The sequence below is a fragment of the Tuber melanosporum genome (assembly GCF_000151645.1).
Source record: "Tuber melanosporum whole genome shotgun sequence assembly, scaffold_110, strain Mel28".
Taxonomy (NCBI): Eukaryota; Fungi; Ascomycota; class Pezizomycetes; order Pezizales; family Tuberaceae; genus Tuber; species Tuber melanosporum.
In genome coordinates this window covers 20,884-30,459 of record NW_003298767.1, presented here as the reverse complement: position 1 = coordinate 30,459, position 9,576 = coordinate 20,884, and positions in this window count along the sequence as shown.

The following is a 9,576-nucleotide window of genomic DNA, read 5'->3' as shown; positions in this document are numbered from 1 at the left end:
GCTTCGGAAAGTGAAAATAGATAATTGGTGCGAACAATTACGTGCTTTTTCATGACCTGAATTATGTACATGCCCCCGAGTCCCTCAGAATACGGTAGAGTCGATGGTACAGTGACACGGTGCGAGATGACACTACCCTACCCTGAAACCCGGGATAATTGGGAATCTCGCATGGATGTTGGAATTGCTTCTTAGTCTGTGGTATTATGTTTCTGTTCATTTGTCTCATCTGAGGGCTGAAAGTTGTTGGAGGTCGTGGGTGCTACGCGACACTCTGGTAGCCTAGATTGTTTGGAAGTTCAGATAAAGGTTTCGGAGTGGCATGATTAACGCATCAATGGAAGGAGATCATATATCGGCAGGAAGGAAATCATGTACCCGTCGAAAGTAATACTCGAGAGTCAAAGTGACGGAGCGGAGGCCACGAACAGAGGGAGCCCCTAAGAAGCTTAACGTTTTGTGTTGGCATAGTAGTCTGCGCTGGAAAGGGAGATTTGTGTGGACGTGGGTTGATATGTGGGGTGACGGATGGAAAGATATGGAGATACCTGTGCTGCGATTCATATATACGACCGCCTTTCCTGGTCAGTTAAGCTAGAGTGAGAATGAGTGAACTACCCCATCCATCTCCAAGTTGTCGCCCCTCATGAATGTCGTATTTCTCTATTGCTTGAACTGTCACTGTTTAGAAAATACCCTTCCAAGTTTAGGAGAGACGGGAGATCTGACATGAGGTCTTGTCTGCCGATGACGTGACAAGATTGCGCAAATATTGCAGTCCTCCAAGGTTGTTCCGGACCAACTCTGGCTCCTTTATCCGACGATTGATAACACAAATGGTGTCAGCCATCCCCGTCTCCTAGCCAGATCGTGGTTGCCTATAAGACAGGTAGTTGTGCAGGTTTGTGGTATGGGGGATCCGCGACGGGTTCCGAGACTTTTCTGGCAGTTTAGGATTACGGGGGATTGAGCACGTGACGTCAAAGTGGGGCTCGTACCACATAAGCGGGGTTCGTGTCACATAAGAGGGGCAAGGAAACGTCAAATACTGGTTGTAGGCCATAAGAGCCGCAACACCTTCGCGCGCTTGAAAAGCCAACTGGTAGCGATCCGCAGCCTACTGGAAATGCAGCACCATTGCAGAAAACAACCAAAAATCGGCCAGTATCAACAAATCCATATACAGTCCGATAGAACCCCCGATAGTTGGACCACGTGCCATGTATTCCGTAACTTGTAGATTTGAAAAGAGGGCAGGCAGCACCTCAAAAGGGGAGGTTTTGGCCCCGATGAAAGACTGGAAAATCCCAAAAAATACAAGACCCCATGACCCGGGGCAACTTGAGTGGTGCGGATTTATCAGCTCACTGTGCTGTTCTCCACTGCCCCCCTTTCTAAATTCGAGCACGATACCAAAATATCCATCCCTCGGACTAAAATTAAAGTATCTAAACCAGGGAACAGACCAAGTGTGCGATGTCCTAGACCGCCCTCATCATCTCGCCAAGTCAGATTCGCCCTACGGTGGGATTTCCCTTTTGCCTCACACCATATACTCAAAGTGCGGCGATCCCGGACCACCGTTCCCTCTCACCAGCTCTGTTGGACCTAAACTAGCCTAACTCGCAATTTTGTGAAAGAATACCATATTTGCCACTGCATGGGATTTGCGAGCAGGTACTTGAACCGTGCCTTACTTTCAGTAGGAAAGACTATCGGAAATTGGGCGGCCTATTTCGGGCACCTAGCCATTCTCGAAATATGTTTTGAGGCTCACAAAAGCAAAATCCCTGTAATTAGTTGTGGTCCCCAGAAACCTTCGTTTTGCTGTATTTTGTCTGTTCCTCCTTTCTAAGCACAAGGTGTGTTAGCGCTCTCGAAGCTAGTCGATGCCATCTGTGCCGCATTGCCGAGTATAGCAACGTTGCTGGTATGCTGGACGATCTATGACGCACAGTAGCTCACCACTACGGGGTCTGTTTCTATGGAAACATTAACTGATCCAAATTCTCCAAGGATAAACAAAGCGGGAAGGTTTACCCTTCATAATTTCTCGCTTAATGATGGATATGGCTGTGACGGAGGGGATCCCATGATCCAATGATGTAGCAATGCGATAGGTCTTAGTGGAGTGATGGAATATAGTCGATTATGGTCGGTTCTACTCCTCTATATTTGTCTTCCTTTGTCGAAATGTATCACCGGATTTAATTAGCTTTGTCCACTCAATTCCATTTCATGGCAGCATCCTTGTAAATTAGGTAGTGTTTTGAGTAGTTGAAGCCTTGGATGGCAGCCCCCGAATTGGTTTAGAAAGGTGTATATCTTGGTATATGGAGCAATGCGAGAGCCCCAACTGTCAACAACACGCAAATCATATCCCATTCCCAGCCACCTTGTGTAGCTTTGGGAATGGTCAAGCGTTTCTCTTATCGGTAACCTTTAAGTGGTGGTTTTTTTTTCAATAAACAGCTCTCCCGTTTAAGCCATAGAACTTACCATCAGCATTCTTTCTACTTCAATGGATCCCGTACATGATTCATGCCACAGAGTCTGGCAAAGTATCACCGGAATCCGAGACCGAACAGGAGTCACCGGCCCTATTAAGTTCGCTTCCACACTGCGATAATGTTTCCACCACTTGCCATGGATGTAGGATGAAGAGGTCAAGGACATTGTGACAAAATTGCTTTTGAGAGGTGTATCAAACGGTTAGAGGTAGAATCTTGTTACGGGTAAGTTATCTAATCTGCAGAGTAGAGCGTTCATTCCAATATATGTTATTATATGAGTACAAAGACAGACATATAGAGGCGGTGATCTATTATGATCGTGCGCACTCAAGTACGATCAAGCAAAACTTGAGCGCGATATAATCCGCTCCTTCGCCAGAAAATGTTGGCATCTCATTGCGAGGACATTCTGGGGAACTCATGTGTGGAGGTGAATACAAGTATTTCCCAATAGGCAATCCGACAATTACGAGGAAGAGGATTTGATCCGACTTACAGGAATCCAATACCTCATAATGGACAAATATCATGCGAAATAGGAGTCAGTGTCCCAGAGTTCCTCCACTACCCAAACTCCCCAAGTGTGCCTTCATGCCGAGTCTTCTATGCCTCACATAGTTTTACAAGTTCTGATTGCAAGTTAGGGGATGATTGGGAAGTGAGTACTCGTTAGCGACAGCCAGATCATGATATAAATGTGGACCATATATTCGGCCATTACATTAAAGTGTTGGAGATTATGTGTCATTGCCGACCCAGCAAGGTTATAGTGAGAGTACTGTACAGTGTCACCCCCCCACAAAGCTGCCAACTACAGAGAAATGTTAACAGCCCAATACACTGTCCAATACACTGTTCAATGCTGGCAAAAGATATTTCAACCTCATATCAAAATGGAGGGCAGGAAGTGACGGGTAGCGAAAAAGGTAGTTTGTTTTACCCCCCAAACAGTGAACGTGAGCTGCCATTCCCTCTGACCTTTGGTGGTGCCGAGTTGGACCAGGATTTTTCCATGGACTACATGGCCAGGCTGCGGGCAAGCGGTTGGTCAAAGCCCAATCCGCGCTTATCCTGCGCATCTCACGGCATTGACACAGGCTAATATAAAGTTCGACCGGGCAGTTACCGGGCACCCCCGGGCTTCGGCAGATGTGAATAACTCCGAAGTGACAGACCCAGATTTCCCAATAATATGGCCTTGCTGGCAACTTGAGATCACTTCACGCGAACGCTATCGTGTGCTGCTGGCCTTGTTGGGCAGCCAACCTTTCGCGACCTCCATGCTGGATGAGGCGACCAATGTGTCCTTGAAAATGCCCTTCAGGCTAATCAACCAGTTAATCTTCAGTGACCACTCTAGACCCTGATATCTGCGTGAGAAAATCTGCTGAGTAACTTAATGCCTTCTGAGGCCGCTGCTATTCTCAATGCTTAAGGCTAGTATAGCAGAAATTGGAAGGAGCATTAGTGCGCCCGACCATTACTACAGTATTTTAATTTAGTTCTGGTCAACTACGTTATATAATTTATTCATCCGCTGTTACTTTGTGCAGAAAGCGCAGGAACCAGTTGAAGAGGAATCAGTTGAAGAGAAGTAGAGCACTGATGGTGACTCATATGGCGCTATCGCGAAGGCCTTGGTCTCAGTGTTCCCAACCGTCCCGTCCGGACGCCAGGGCCCTGGCGTCATATAGTCCCGTCCGTCCCGTCCGGGTGGGTAAGGACGGCCGGGCAAGGCGTCCGTCTTTATTAAACACGGCCGTCCCGTAGGTTGACGGGTGGGCCTGCAGTCTTTTTTTGGAAATGGTAACTTCCGGTAGGGCACGGTTGTCATGAGTAAAGACGGGCATCCTGAGTAAGGACGGGCGTTTACCTACCGTCCTGAGTAAGGACTGGCGTCTACCTACCGTTACCTGTAGGTACCAGCCGTCATTTGTAGATACCTACCGTCTTGAGGGAGGACAAGCGCTACTTGTTAGCTCTTACTACTATCCACATGCCCCGGACACTCCTTTCTGAGCTCTGTCGTCATCCATATGGCCTAACCCATCACCCATAGGCTCCGTGATCACTTGACATCTCAGTCTGAGTGAATAAACTATGTATAAATACAGAATTAAGATATAAGGATTAACCATTTTGAGAAGTTCCACCGATAAAGCAGACTCTGCCTGACTTGGTTTCATTTACTGATAACCTCTACTCTCCAAACCTTCTCCCTTACCTTTCAGTATAATGTCAGAAGCGCTATCACATTCCTCTCATAGAAGTCAAGGATCCCTTGGTCCTGAAGACTCCATTTCTCAAGTCCTACCCCCATACGTTTCTGACGACTTCAGGGTAGATGTTGACCTCAAAAATGAGAGCTCAGTGTATAGTGATAGCTTAAGTTCTGCCCCATCAGGATTGTTAACTTCTACATTTCGGTCAAATTCAAGTGCGGGAAACATACTGGCCAGTGAGAGTTCTGCGACAATTACAGGCGATATTTCGGGCATGCATCTTAACATTCCAGATGCGTTCCTCCCTAAGCGAAAAGCGTGAAAAGGTTACTGCTGGCTTGCAAGTAATGGAAGTGAGGTTTTTGAAAAGGGAAAGTGGCGCTGGTGCTGTGCTTACTGTAGGTTCCTCCTGTTCTACCCTATTCCTTTCTACTCCAAATAATAGGCTGCTCTTTATGACTAACGATACCTCTAATATGCATGTTAGGCCCCCTGAGTCATACCCCAGAATATGCAGATTCGTCGACCAAGAATATGAATAATCATCTTGCTATCAGCCACGGAGTTACAAAAGAATTTCCTGAAGGTGGTCAGCAGGGCGAGAATACAGCAAGCGAGTGCAGAATTGTCGTGGCCTTTGGCCATACTATGCCGCCTGGCTTGCAGTTTAATTCGGAAATTTTTACACAGCTATTAATACGGTGGATCTATGTTACGAATACAGCCTTTTATGCGGTAGAGGATCCAACCTTTCACATAATGCTAAGCTATCTTCTTAGTTGTGTAAGTTATATCTTTGTTTCCACTTGTTCTAGGGTATCCTAATTTATAGAGCTATGTCATCGTTCGTAACATTAATTGGATAGACTAGACTTCACGACCAAATGGGCTCCGAAGTACATTGCCCAAATCTAGTACAACAATAACTAATTGGATTGTGCTACTCTACCATGAGTCTAGTACTGCAGTTCGTGAATATTTCAAACACCTACCCTTCCGAATTCATTTAAACTTCGATCTGTAGAGCTCTCCAAACCACCAATCATATCTTGGTATCGTAGGCCACTGGGCCACAGCGGGAGCGGTACTGCATTCAGCTACTCTTGGTTTTCATCGATTCCATGGACCCCATAGTGGTTATAATATTACACAAGCACTACTTCGAGTACTCGACAAATTGGAAATTGCTGTGAAGATTGGGTATATTACCGCGGATAATGCTACTAATTGTAACCGGTATGGTTACTCAGTTATTGGTTTTGTTTGATGTTTTGCTTTAAGTATCGCTTTGATACTTGGTTTGTTTTAAGTATCGTTTGATACTTGGTTTTGTTTTATGTTTTGTTTTAAGTATCACTTTGATACTTGGTTTGTTTTAAGTATCGTTTGATACTTGGTTTTGTTTTATGTTTTGTTTTAAGTATCACTTTGATACTTAATTGGTTTCACCAAAGAGTATTGATTGATACCTTTGATTAGTTTCATTCATGCTAGACATGAACAAATTTGTGTATTTAAAGACCGCCTGTTTCTACGATAGAAGAGGCAGACTTCAACAGACAGTATTTCAATATACTTGGTTGAATGGTTACTTCTTTGTTCCTCAGTACACCCTTGAAGCCTCCTTTAGTTCTCAGCTCTCGCCTCCTCTCTGGAAGAGCAGGCCACCTGCCAACTATCGTACCTATTACTGATAATATGACTAGTACCTTGCGAACACGTTACACTAATAATGATTCTGCTCTAGTTGAATTGGGAAAGATGCTAGAGAAAAGAAGTATAGTTTTTAATCCACAAACGTCACGGATAAGGTGTTTCGGTCACATCATAAATCTTGTAGTTAAAGGGTTTCTGTGGGGTTCTGATTGGGAAGCGTTTGAGACTAACACTGCATATAATACGGATATTGCAAAGGAGGAGGATCTCTTACAGTCTTGGAGAAAGAAAGGTCTGATGGGCAAGCTCCATAATATTTGTAACGTGTTCGCAGGGTGCTAATCACGTTAACAATAAAAGATACGATAGTTGGTAGGTGGCCTGCTCTTCCAGACAGGAGGCGAGAGCTAAGAACTAAAGGAGGCTTCGAGGGTGTACTGAGGAACAAAGAAGTAACCGTTCAACCAAGTATATTGAAATACTGTCTGTCGAAGTCTGCCCTTTCTATTGTAGAAACAGGCGGTCTTTAAATACACAAATCTGTTCATGTCTTAACATGAACGAAACTAATCAAAGGTTTCAATGTATACACTTTGGTAAAACTCTTTAAGTGTCAAAGAGACCCTGGAAAAAGAACATAAAACAAAACTGTAACCGGTACGGGTACTTGGTTATTGGTTTTGTTTCTTGTTTTGTTTCATGTATCGGTTTGATTCTTGTTTTATGTTTTGTTTTAAGTATCGCTTTGATACTTGGTTTGTTTTAAGTATCGTTTGATACTTCATTTTGTTTTATGTTTTGTTTCAAGTGTCGCTTTGACACTTAAAGAGTTTTACCAAAGTGTATCGATTGATACCTTTGATTAGTTTCGTTCATGTTAAGACATGAACAGATTTGTGTATTTAAAGACCGCCTGTTTCTACAATAGAAAGGGCAGACTTTGACCAACAGTATTTCAATATACTTGGTTGAACGGTTACTTCTTTGTTTCCCAGTACACCCTCGAAGCCTCCTTTAGTTCTCAGCTCTCGCCTCGTCTCTGGAAGAGCAGGCTACCTGCCAACTATCATATCTATTACCGATAAGATGATTAGCACCTTGTGAACACGTTACATTTTTTTAACCTCAACAAGTGGTGAAGAACCTGTCCCCGGATTTAGGCCTGATCAACCTATCGATATCCACCTCAGAACGCTAGCGGAGAGAAGTGGCAGAATCACAGCACATTCGGCTTAATCTCAAACCCAAGATAGAGTCTTTGACGACCAGGAGTGGGAAGCAAATCCCACGGCAAGACCTTACAAGAAAGAAACAACCCTAGCGCTCTGCTAACGAGCCGGGCGATCCTGCAAACACGGAAGATACACAACCTCCCGGAGAATTCCCCTCTACCCCAGCAAAGAAGCCTTCCTTTGAACCTCCAAACGAACCCGAATCTAGTAGCGAATCGGATATGGCTAGCACAGGAGGAGGGCCTTCTGGAGGAGGGAAATCTCGGACAAGGCCTGAAGAAGAGGAGGTACCCGCAGCATTTGAACCCCCTAAGTTTAAACTCCACCTCCCAGCAAAGTTCACAGGAGAAGGAAAAGATCTCAAACCTGAAGCCTTTGAACGATGGGCAACAGAACTCTCACACTTGCTACTCCTACAAGGAAAAGATGTGGAAGACCCTACAACCGGACTTATCATTGGATCATTCTGTGAAGGAAAGGCAACCGACGCATACCACCAATGCTATAAGGACTTCGGCGGGAATGTAAGATTAAGAGGATCTACAGTTCTCGATTACCTGAAAGGACGATTCCAATCCTCTATAACCAACGACCTCTTATACAACAAATTCAACCAGCTTCAGCAAGTTAACGGAACTCATGTCAAGCGAATTACCGATGTGGCTACAGACCTACTGATGTATAAGGACCGGATGGAGAGAGGAAGTATCTCCAAATACATCCTGAAGTGACGATTCTATGACACCATGCACTCTACCCTCCGGCGAGAAGTGGAACCACTCAAGGAAGATGGCGATAATATTGCAGTAATAATTGCAAGAGCAGAACGAAAGGACGCCATTCTCCATGAGACCAAGGCCTACAAAACATAGACATCCTCTAGTAGGAACAGCCAGCCACGACACAAAGCCTCCATCAACTCTGAAGACGATACCCCACAGGTTTTCAAGAAGAAAACAAAATACTCCAAAGAATCAAGACGGCAAAAAGGAGAAAGTTTTGAATGTGGGAAAACAGGACACATGGCAAAGAACTGTCTTACAAAGAAAGGAAAAGGAAAGGCAATTAAGCAAGAGGCGTCGGCCAACAATGTTGAAAGCGATAACGCCCAATCCAGTGAATATGAAGAAATCCATATTGGATATATCGATGTGGAATACAACGGTGTTCGACCTCCGGCTACATTCAAAGCACACACAGCTCTAGAAGGTACTATCCTGATCAATGGCAAAAGGGCTCGAGTCCTGTTCGACACTGGCGCAATTGGAAGAGATATGATCAGTAATGCCTTTATCTCTGTCCATGGACTCCCAACCCGAGACCTTAACCAACCCATACCAGTCAATATGGCAGTTAAGGGATCACGATCCACAAGCCATAAAACCTGTAGTGCGACCATTCGACTTGGTTCTGCAGTCCTACCTCCCCAGGAAATGCTGGTTGGAAACTTAGCCAAATACGATGCCCTGATAGGCATGCCATTCCTGAACCGCCACAAAGCTATAATCAGGTGTGGGGAATCAACTATTGATTTCCCAGAGCAGAAGGTTAGAGTCTCATGCAAGCCAACAAGCGGAGAGTACCGAGCCGCAGTCTGTGAAGCAACTACCCAAAAACTATTGGATGAATACTCTGATGTTTTCCCTGATCAAATACCCGAAGAACTACCGCCTATGAGAGAGGTAAACCACCACATCCGCCTCCGAGACCCCTCCAATCTCAAGAACCAACCCACCTACTCTATTCCTGACGCATGCAAAAGCCCACTTTGTAATTAGATCAACCAACAACAAAGAAGAGGAGTCATCTACCGGGCAGAAGCCCCTGGTGCCGCTCCTATGTTTGTTCAACCCAAAGCAGATGGCAAAAGAATCCGCCCCTTAGTTGACCTCAAGCTACGGAATGAAAACACGGTTATGGACAGCTCGGCTATCCCAAACCAAACCCAGATCT